Raw genomic sequence first — 11,428 nt, 5'->3', positions numbered from 1 at the left:
TTCGTGAGACGTGAGGGTTAACATGCCCCCCTTCCAGATGTAGATTCCGTCCTCGGAAGCTATTGAGTTGAAGCTCGTTTGTCGAGGTGGAAGATCATTTGAGATGAATGTCCTTAGCCTTCTTCAGTCACTGCAAAATCAAACAACATTGGCACAGTAATTGCATTCTCATAAGCAATTAAAAAGCATATGCAGTTGTAGGCAGACAATTTGATTGGTAATAGAATTTTAAACCATTTGTCAGCAATAAACATTAAATTTCAATATAATCAAATTCATAAACAGATGTAAAGGTAAAAATTAAACAAGTATGGGGTCACTAATTTAACGATCGAAAGGTACTAGAGATCGACTATTAATACCATGTGTAAGCTTCTTAATTTTCTCTGGTCAATTAAGTTGTTTAATCGCGAGAGCCAAGTATTTCATGTTCAAGGGCTGACTAGAGGCTATACCTAGAAGACCTTGTAGTTAAGCTACGATAAAAGGAATTTCTCATGAAATCATCGCCTGACTGATTAGGTTTTCTTTGACCCCCCAAAGTCTTTTCTTAGTGATTCAATTTTGATGTGTGTGCTTATTTTGTATGCCTTGGGTTTTTTGCTTTTCAAGGAAAAGCGCCCACACTGGGAACCTCTAGGGCTCTAGTACCATAGGCGATACATGTGAGTGAAGTACCAAATCAAGCTGAGATTTCTCTTCTAGCTTAAGATTTTACATTGTGGCACTTTGATTTTTTTGTTTTCAGCATTTTAATTTTGTAGCTTTTGGGGGTCATATAACACTGTTACACCTCCCCAGGCTCATCACACTAGTAAACTCCCTTTATAATACTTAAGCTAAAGGTCAATAGGGTCAAGCCCACTAGAAAGCCCTAGTACATTTCACACAATGCTGCCTAAATCGGATTAAGAACCTAAGTAACCATTGATTATTAGGAAGGCATTCCCCATGGTATTAAGAGAAGATCTGTAACACCTAACTTGGTCAAACTAGCTTAGTCGGACTGCTTGATTTTTAAATCTAGACAAGTGATTATGACAAAAATTACATTGAATTTAATGTTTGGTACTAAGAAAATGCGCTGAATATTATGCTACCAATCACAATCAAAGCTGGCAAATGGATGCAAAAAAAATAAGGGCAATGCTAATGGATAAGAAACACCTGTTTGTGTTGATGGTCGTGCTTGATTTGAAGTGTGAACGAGAGAAAGATCCCACGAAGGTCCAAATCCTAACCACAACAACACGCTCCAGTACACACTAGGAAACACAAAGAATACCTCTAGGAGGCACACCAGTGGGAAAAAGGAACTTTGCTAATCACTCAACTCTAAAACAGAAACACTCCTATCGTACTAATTCTACCTACCCTCCATCACTCGAGTGATGAGGATCAAAGGTGTTTGATGACATAGGTTCTTGTTTCAGTGTACCGGATGTGAATGTGTAGGTCTGGGTCAATGTTTTGACTTTTATTGTGCATACTCGTTTATTGGCTTTATATATACATTCCCTAAGATTAGGAGATTGATAGGTCAGGGAGGAAGGTTGAGAGGGAAGCAAGTGAATGATGACTGTCAGCAAACACTCCCCCCTTCCTTGGATAGATCATACCGTTTGAAATGAGCTTGTCACCCTTTGAAACCAATTGTTTTGGTTGGTAATAGGTGGGGATTTTTGCCAGTAGTTTTCTATTACCTTAGGTGTCTCGTCGAGTTGCAAGGGTGGTGAGGTACTCTCCCAGGATCGAACTTGAAGTGGTTCATCAGGTGATTCTTGAACACTGGGAGGTGTGGATTCCTTTGTAGCTTCATGGAGGTCCACTATTGTGGGTGGAGGCTGTGGAGAAGCTTTTACCTCTATGGATGCATTACATGAGGAGCTAGAAGCTTCATGGGACTCCCCTCTGCCTGAGCTAGGTGGAACAAATTTTTCTTTCTTCGGTACCCAAGGCTCACATGGGTTAGGTGACAAGTAAGAACACAATTACGTTTTGGAACCCAGATTTGATCATTTCCTTGATAGTAGCCTTGGGCTTCCAATAGTCGTTTAGGAATCCATCGCAACATTTTCCTACTTTTCTTGGAGCGAGTGATACGTTTCTTACAAGGTGTGTGTCTTTTAGCATCAGCCATGGTCGCTAAAGAAGCTTTAGGGACCCACTTGTATGTTTTCTTTGTTATATTAGGATGAGTCTTGTCAAAAGCTATATGCATTGCTTCTAGCATATTTAATTGTACGGGCATTTCATCCCCCTCAGGTGTTACCCAGGTCGTCCCCCTGTTTCCCCAAGTGTCTATGGTTGTTGCTAGGTGGACCCAAACCAAATTTTTCGACTCAGTCATTTGAGGTAGTACATCCATATAAGGAGAATCTTCCCCAACATCAGTGTTCGCTTTACACGTGTAACAATAGTGCAATGGGGCTGCGTGAACTGTGCTGTCAAATCTATGATCAATTATAAACCTGTTTTCTAGAGGATGTGCTTGATCCATCACAAGATCCACTTGAATGACAGAATCTTGGAACTGCAAGTAGACATGGTTTTTAGACCAGTCATGCACCATTTTTGCTTCCCTCATGAAAGGACGTCCTAAGATCATCTCCGATGCCATAGTGTGTTTGGAGAAATCCATAACAATGAAGGTAATCCTTATTTTATGTCCAAAGACCTTGATCTTGAGATCTTCTAGCATCCCAATAGGTTTAACGATAGACCCGTTGGCCATCTTCACTACTATGGTTGTGGTCGCAAGGTGAGGTCTTCCCGTAGTTTCCCAACAATTTTTAGTCACAATGCTAACCCCAGCGCCACCATCAAGGATTCCCTTCATAGTTAATCCTTTAGTTGTGATTGGTATGGTCGCATTAGATTCATCACCCTCAAAGTATTGTCCCAACTTGTTAACAGGTATTTCTATAACAAGGTTCTCATCTAGGTTGGGTTGTGGATCTAAGTGTTCCTCCTCTATTGGCATCTCCCCAGCTCCATCCATCTGTGCAAATTGTGGTAGCCCAAACTTCAGTTCTCCATTGAGGAAGGCTCAAAGAGCTGAGACTAGCTCAGGGTCTTTATATAGTGAGGCGGTCCGGGGCGGGCAACAAGAAGAGCAACCTCTAGACACCCTTCAAGGCTCCCGTGCTGCTCAATGGGGTTGGGGCACAACACAACACAAACCAAAACAACAAACCCACAGCCAAATCCCAACTACACAAGGGGCACCACCTAGTTTAAGAGCGAACTAGGACGCAAAAGAGGAGAATCGTTAGGGCAACCCACAAACAAGCAAGGGATTTACACTAACCCTAACACCAATGGAACACTCTCACACACTAAACACGAGAGCGAGAGAGAGAGAGAGAGAGAGAGAGAGAGAGAGAGAGAGAGAGAGATGGTGTACAACTTAGCTTCAACTTTATATTTTGCACAAAAAGGAACTTAGAGCTTGCGGAATCAAGTGACAAGATTTGGTTATAGCATCACTAGCACATTGTCTTAGGGTTATGGGAGCCCTCTCACCATCCACCCTCTTACAATGGTAGCCAAATAATAGCCAATGAATCACAAGCAACAAAACAACAACCTTCAATGAAACAAGTCACCTTATGAAGCTGAATGAGTTTGCCAAGCCAAATTGGAGGAGAAGCATGAGCCTTTGGACATGAATTGCACCCAAAACTACCAATTCATTGATGTTGGGGTAGATACAACAATGGTAGGAAGAATATCTTCTACTCGCACTCACTCAAACTAGCTCAAGCTTTTCTATGCACCAAAGTGATGGTGTATAGAAAGCTTACTCTCTCTTTACAACCAAGATAGAACTGGCGTGTGCTACGCTCAATCTAGTGTGCAATGGTATAGTGATCTCTTTTACAAGAAGGAATGGGTTCTATTTATAGGTTTTAGAAGCCTTGATTAGGATTAAGCCTAATCAATTTTATTAGGAAAGATCAAGGATTATGAATTTTTATGAATTTCAAATGAGAATGGGGTCTCTCTTTTCTCTTGAGTCACATGGATGTGGGCTCAAGTAAGAGAATTATTGATGTGGTGAAAGGAGAGAAACTTCCATGGGAGTGAGTGAATTTGTTTTACTTGTGCGGTTGCCTACTCCATATGTTGATAGTGTGGGTGCATTTTTACAAGAGAAGTTAGTTGTTAGTGGTAATAATCACTAGAATTATTAGTGATACATTTACAATGGGTAGGATGAGTTGATTTGATGAAAGAAGAGGGGTGAATTAAAAGAGAATCATTGAGATGGTGAAGCTTTGAAGAAGCTTGAACTCACCCTTGTGTAGATTGTGGAAAAAATGACCGCTGGTCTTCTTCTTCTTCTTCGCTTCTTTACGCCGCCGCCACGGTTGACCACCACGATGAAAAGAGGATTTGTTGATGAAAAATTCTCAATTTGCAGAAGTTATCATGGTTAAGATGCTGAATTTTAGATATTTTTAGGAGAGGTAAATGAAATTGTAACATAGAAGCAATAGAGAGAGACATGGAGAGGGTGTATGTATGTAGAGGTTCATAAAAGAACTATAGGGATGAGAGAGAAGGGTAATGGTGAAGAGGGTGGGACAAGCCATGGAAATTGCAGGTTTGAGTGAGGGAAGGAGAGGGAGGAATGTGTAAGAGTGAGTAGGTGTGTGGAAAGGTGAGAGAAGACTAAGGGCTACTTGTGAGAAAAGTGGGCAGACTGGGGTCCACTCAAAATATCATAGCTCACCGCTGGTCGCTCCAAAAATCATGAAAACATTTGAGGTGATTATTCAGAGCGTGGGCTATATTTTCTCTTTTGACCACCGCTCCAAATTCGGAGTGGAGATAGGTGCCAAAATTCTCACCAAAAAGCCTGTTTTTATGCCTGCAAAATTCTTTTAGTGGTCCCCTCCTTTGTTGAATTTGTACAATGCATCCAAGAGTGAGCCCCTCCTTTGTCATATTATAATACAAAGCATCCAAGTTACCCTTGACCCATGCATGGAGGAGGATTATTGGTGAATAAAGAAATATATACATGGTGGGAGTAGTGTATGGACTATTCATGGACTTTAGCTCAATGAGCACATGGTGTTAGAATAATGAGTAAAAATAATAATAAAAATATGGAGGAGTTATGGATATGGAAAGATATTGGAATCATATGATATGGTCCCTCTTTGAATTGTTTTGGGTGAAAGAGGAAAAGGTATGCAAGTAAATAATATAATAAACGTGACCAATGAGTAGAAATCAATTTTTTGTTTTCACGAGGGTGAGGGTGAAAATGTGGGAGTGATTTGTATAAAGGAAAAATATGAGGTTAGAGTATGTACATATTGGCAAAAAATATAATTATGGTGTAAGAGGATGAAAGAAGGTGTACATAGGTTTAATAAAACACACACCCAAGTAGAAATATTTAAATAAAATACCAAAATAACTATTAAAAATCCATATATTTAGGCCATATATACAATGAAATATTTACACACAAAGAGGCCATAATATACTTTTATTTTTTTTATTTTTTTGGCTCAACTAGCCCAGTGACTAGCTAGCTGAGGGTTTTTAAGAAGATATGGGAAAAGCCCCCTAACTCACACACACCTATGTACAGTGAAATGGTAGGGATAGCCATAGCGTTTGGGTGAATTTGGTAGGGTGGAGTAACTTACTATGGCAATTATGGAGAGCCGAAAAACGGCTATCAATAGTTTGGACATGATGGTGGTTATAACTTTTGAAGACATGAAATCCATCAATTTGGCAATGTTTAACGGCACCTTTTGGCCTTGAGTCCCTTGATGTGGGGAATATGGGATCTCCATTTCTTCGATAGGATCAAGTAGTCCCTCTGTAAAAATTCTTTCCATCAAGAAGTGAGTATGCCCACTTTCCCATGACTTTAAGTCACTTTCTTCTTGGATGACACTAGGTATGGCTAAGGGTCTATGGTCTTGGTGAGGTTGTTGTTGTGTAGGGAACACGATATCTGTAATCTGGATCTTCCTAGGTGCTGGATCTAGATCCCTTTGGGTATCTTATACCAAACTCCTTAATTGCTTGACTCGCTCAATCTCCTCTGTAGGGTTTGGATAAGTTCCTATCTTTTTCTTGGATCCTGGCCATTGTGGCTCATGAAGATCTTCCTTGTTGATTTCTATCTTAGTGGTCGTTTTGGTCTCCATGGTTTCTCTTGAATCAGAATCCTCTTCAGCGTCATTCATATATACGGGGTCGTCACCAGTCCCTATTTTGGTCTTTGAATTGGGCTCTGACTTCGCTACTTTTTGTGATCTCTTTCTTCGTGTTTTCTTCTTTTTCTGAGATTGGGCAATTGATGCCGTGTCTCTTTCCTCAAGAATATAATTTTGTTTTTGGAGCATCAATCGTGTGAGTACATTTATTGGTACCAGAGGTGTACTTTGTGATGGCTCCTCGGTAATTTCAATCAAGTTTAATGCCGCGATCTTCGGTGAATTTGGATTATTTGGACATTGGGTAATCAAATGATCTATGCCACATTGATTACACATGAGTATCGGCATTGTAGACATGCTCGATTGATTGGTTTGCATTAGTATGGCATTCTTTTGTAGCCTAATAGGACACTCGACTACACGATGTGGACCTCCACACTCATAGCATTGAAGAGGTGGTCTCTTAGCGGTGTAATTGATATTTTGGCCTCTTGCCGCAAGAGCAGCTACTTGATATACAGGTTTGACTTGTCCCCAATAGTCCTCCATGTAGTATTGTGGACTTTCTTCAAGCACATCCATCCCATAGGCTATATTAGGATCTATATCTTCCTCACAGCCTTCCAAACAAGAAATAGATGACTCACAACCCACTTGATTCACAGAAGTGATTCTCAGATGTGGTGGTTGCGGTCCTAGCATTGGATGTGGTAAAGGTGTTGTTTGAACAACATTTTGGGCCCTAGGGACCATGTGTTGTGCTGTTTGTTCAAGAGGTGGGGTCGGCATCAATGCAGGCACTCGAGGTGTGTCTGTCCATGCTAAGGTTGGTCTATTGGCCATTGCGCGCTTAAATACTATGCAATCCTTAGCTTGATGACCATACCTTCCACAGGCATTGCAATTCCCATTGAATTTTACTCTAAAAGTAGGGCATTCACTGGTACTATGCGGTCCATAGCATACTGAGCACCATTGTTGCTCCCTTCTTGGATACATATGATTGTTCTGTGGAGCACGATTGTCTCTAAGACTCTCTTGAATAGCCTTGGTGAGATCTGCTAAAGTCATCTCAGATATCTTTGGCTCCTTAGCAACAATAGGCTTTAGGGTCATTGGCTGATGCCCCGATGTTTGTGAGCTAATAGATTTAGACTCAACAGACACTCTTTCTCCTTGAAGCATTAAATTATCCTCCAATTGGATCGCATTGGTGGTGACTGCTTCCCAAGTGGTGATACCTCTAATGACTAGGCCATTGTAGATATCCTCATGTCGTAACCCCCTAATGAATCTATCAAGCAATTGGTTATTGTTGAAGTGCTCATTTGGATTACAACGAGAATTCAAATGCTTCAATCGACTTATAAAGTCTCTCACCAACTCTCCTTCCTCTCGTTGGGCTTTCTGGAGCTGAGAGGCTACACCCCAAAGCACTCCCTCTCATATGTATTCTTTCAAGAACAGTCTCCTAAGAGTAGGGTAAATTGTTTTTTCTTTCACCCTTAGGGTTCTATACCAATCCCCTGCCTTCCCACTTAAGGTTAGGCTTAAATCATTACTCTTATGCAGGTCATTGTTTTCTCCAAGAGAATTGCATATTTGTTCAAACACTTCGATATGCTTTCTCACATCCCCGTCTCCACTAAATTTTTGTGTGAGCTTGGCTATTTGTACTGCCTTACTTCTAGGCTCTCTATCAGGTGCGTTACGCATATTCTCAGCAATAGATCGACAGATAGCTTGAGCAAATGTTGCCAAGTCACCTAAGTGAGCAGGCACCGTGGGTGGAGGTGCTCCAGAGACTAATGTGGAGTAGGTATTGGCATCGGGCTTGGTGCATAGGAAGCCCTTGGGTTCCATGTTGGGTACGATGTTGTGCCATGTGGTGGTCCAAAGTTCATATGTGTGGCCCTAGGCATAGAAGACGTCGGATGTGACATGCTAATGCTAGCCGGTATAGTCCCATGGAAATAAGAACTTGGGTGTTGTAGTTGTGGAGCATAGGTAGTTGAAACAATGGGAGGAGTAGGGACTACATGAGTGTGATGACCCATAGGTGCATACGATTGGTACACACTTGTAGGTACTGTTGCAGGCATTGAGCTACCATGTAGCGGTGCTTTCCTAACAAATGAGGTCCATGGCGTGTTTCTCGGCATGCCCATCATTGGGGTAGGCATGGTAGCCATGGTGTCATCAAGGGAAAGATGAGCTAGACTTGGAAAGGTGAAGCTATCACTTGTGGGCTCAGATTGCACTAAGACCTCTGGAGAAACAACATATGGAGGATCCATCGGACTTACCGAGGGAGTCTCCATTTGCGATAAGGTCGGTTGTTTAGCCTTTCCTGTATCTAAGAATCTCATGAGACCCGTTGAAGGCATGTTGATCCCCTTGTTCTGTCTCTCTAACTCAATGACCCTATGGATGACCTCACAAACTCTTTGTTGTTGATCCTCCACACTAGTAGCGCCCATTGTGGATTGTAGGACATCTAACGAACCCACGTGATAGGTGTGACCTGTGTATAGGTCGGTCAGAGTTTCCATTTGTAGTTCGTACTCCCAGTTATCATTTAAGAACACTCCATCTAGGATTGAGGTGCTAGGTGCAATGTTACTTTCTAGCGGTTGGTCTTTAGTGGTTGCTAAGTCAGGAGCACTTGTTTGCTCTCTTAGCAAGGATATTGACATAGTGGCTTTCGCTTTTAACTCTCTTTGTTTCTCGGCCTTGCGTAAGCTCTCGATTTCCTTTTCCCTTGCTGCAAGGATATACCGCGCAACCTCTTGCACTTTGGAAAGGCTTCTACCATCGGGTAATATGACCTCGGAGGGAAATAACTCTGAAGAGTCAAGAGGTGCAGTGAATGAAGTATTCACGTGCACATTCTCTAAGGGTATAGGGTCTACGTTGTTCACGAATAGAGAATTTACTTCCCCACCCCTCTCATTTACATCATTGGCTCCATGTTCGGAGCGAGCGGCTCTACTAAAGGTTTCCTTCAGGCGGCTAAGCACGCTCAGCGGACCGCGGGCCCATGGCATGCATGTCTTGGCTTGAGCTATCACAATTAGGCATTGGAAAACCCTCCATGGCGTCGTAGTCAGAGGAAGAGTCACTAGCCGCTATGTTCGGGTCTTGGTTTGTACTACCTTGGGTCGCCGCCGAGGGCCCGGAACCTAAAGTAGGTGGATATTGAGAACTCACGTAAGTCGAAATTCTCTCTAGTTTCTCCGTCTCTAGCACACGACCAGAGCGTAGATGCATGTGCCTTTGGCACCCTACAAGCATCGGCGAATAACGTTGAAGGTTAACCGCTTACCTTTTTTAAGCGTCCGTCACTTGTGTTTTTTACGTTTTTAATGTTTTTTTAATGTTTGATTTTTTTGATTAAAGTGTGTGATACCTCGAAATGAGAATATCACTTAGAGGGTTGATGTGTGCTTTACAACACAATTTTCGGGCATCTGAAGTTCTGTTGATCCACAAAAAATCGATTTTTAGCTATGTGTGAAGCTAAAATTCGTAATTTTAAAAGGCGACTGAGGCTTAGGCCTGAGCGTGAGCTTGGGCTTGAGTCTGGGCTTGGGTCTGGGAGATATTCCCGATCTTGGTCCTACCTTTAAATTTATTTATTTTTTATTTATTTTTATTTATTTATATTTTTTTTTAAATTTTTTTTAAGGATAAGGTCGCCGCGGCCTGCGCGAGAGCACACACTCACTCTATCTACGTGCTTCTAACTAATACACCTATTGTTACACACTAACACACTCTATTAGCTCTCATAGATCTACTTCCTACTTACTGTACACAGAAAACTAACAACCTTCATACATAGAGAATAAACACAGTACCTTTGAAAACTCCATTAACAAAGAAAACTAACAACCGTAATACACAGGGAATAAACACGGTACCTTTGAAAATTCCATTAACAAAAAAAATACACAGTATAACACAAAATCCTTCTTCTCAACACACACACCCTCCTTCCTTACCTTTCCTACAATAGAAATTGCACCACAAAAGAAGCACAGAGTGCCATTCAAGCTTAGTGTATGGCATTCCCCGGCAACGGCACCAAAAATGTGCGCGTATGTCGCACGTGTCAATGCAAGGAACTTGCCGATACACCGCGTGCGAGCCACAAATGGCTCCAAGCACACAACAAGCCTAAACTTGTAAGCTCAAAGATGACGATGGTGTGTCACTCACCGCTCTACGCTTGCTTCGTGGAGGATTCCTCGCCACGAAGAAGAGGGAGACGCCGCTACACCGCGCTCAACCGCCTCGCCGCCGTCGTGCCGCCGCAATGCTCGATTGCACTCTCTCTCTCTCTCTCTCTCTCTCTCTCTCTCTCTCTCTCTCTCTCTCTCTCTCTCTCTCTCTCTCTCTCTCTCTCACGTATACACACACACACAAGGAGACGAAGAAGAAGAAGATGGAGATGGAGCAAGAGCACTCTTCAATTGCACAAATAAGAGAATGAATGAATTTTAGGTTTAGTTGACTTTTATATGAGCTCGCCCCATTCACACTTGGGCGCCCATGCTTATCCAACTAATCCCTTGAATGTTCCAGTTAGAGTGTGCCTCTCATCGGCGATCACTCTTACCCTTTTCCTATTGGACCGACAAGCCCGATACCTGACTCTACCAAGTAAATAATACAACGTCTGTCGTAGGTGATATGGTGTCCGTGAGCCGTGCAACCATGATATGTCCTAAAGTGGTTATGCACGATTGGTCGTGCCTCACTCAAGTCGGGTGGCATGATCGCCCATGTGATGTGATTGGATTATGGTTTATGATTTTGGGATTGGATCACGAAGTGATTTGGATGGTTATGGTAGACGTGTAAGGGTAGACGACAATCCAAGGGATTGGTTCAGCTCAAAATATGGTTAGACCTAGAGGACATGTTCTAGTACTTGGCGATGCGCTTCCAAATGTTAAAGATTGCCGAAGTTGCTAAGAAGTTTGAAGCTATTGCATATGTCATAGGAAAAGAAAAGTTAGAAGATAACTACAGACCACGTTGTCACATGGGAGGTCTGAGAGAATACCCTGTTATGAGAGTTAAAAGAATATTTAAAGAATTAGCTCCAAGACACCCATAATATTTTAATGAAATCATAAAGAGCAAATTTTGATGAATAAAAGGAGCGTAGACTCAGTTTTGGTTCATATGTGTACTAATTTTTCTCTCTCCTTGTCTTGTTTTTAGAT

Source organism: Adiantum capillus-veneris, chromosome 25 (assembly GCF_014529385.1).
Source record: "Adiantum capillus-veneris isolate H3 chromosome 25, ASM1452938v2, whole genome shotgun sequence".
In the NCBI taxonomy this organism is placed as follows: domain Eukaryota; kingdom Viridiplantae; phylum Streptophyta; class Polypodiopsida; order Polypodiales; family Pteridaceae; genus Adiantum; species Adiantum capillus-veneris.
This window is presented reverse-complemented; position numbering follows the sequence as displayed.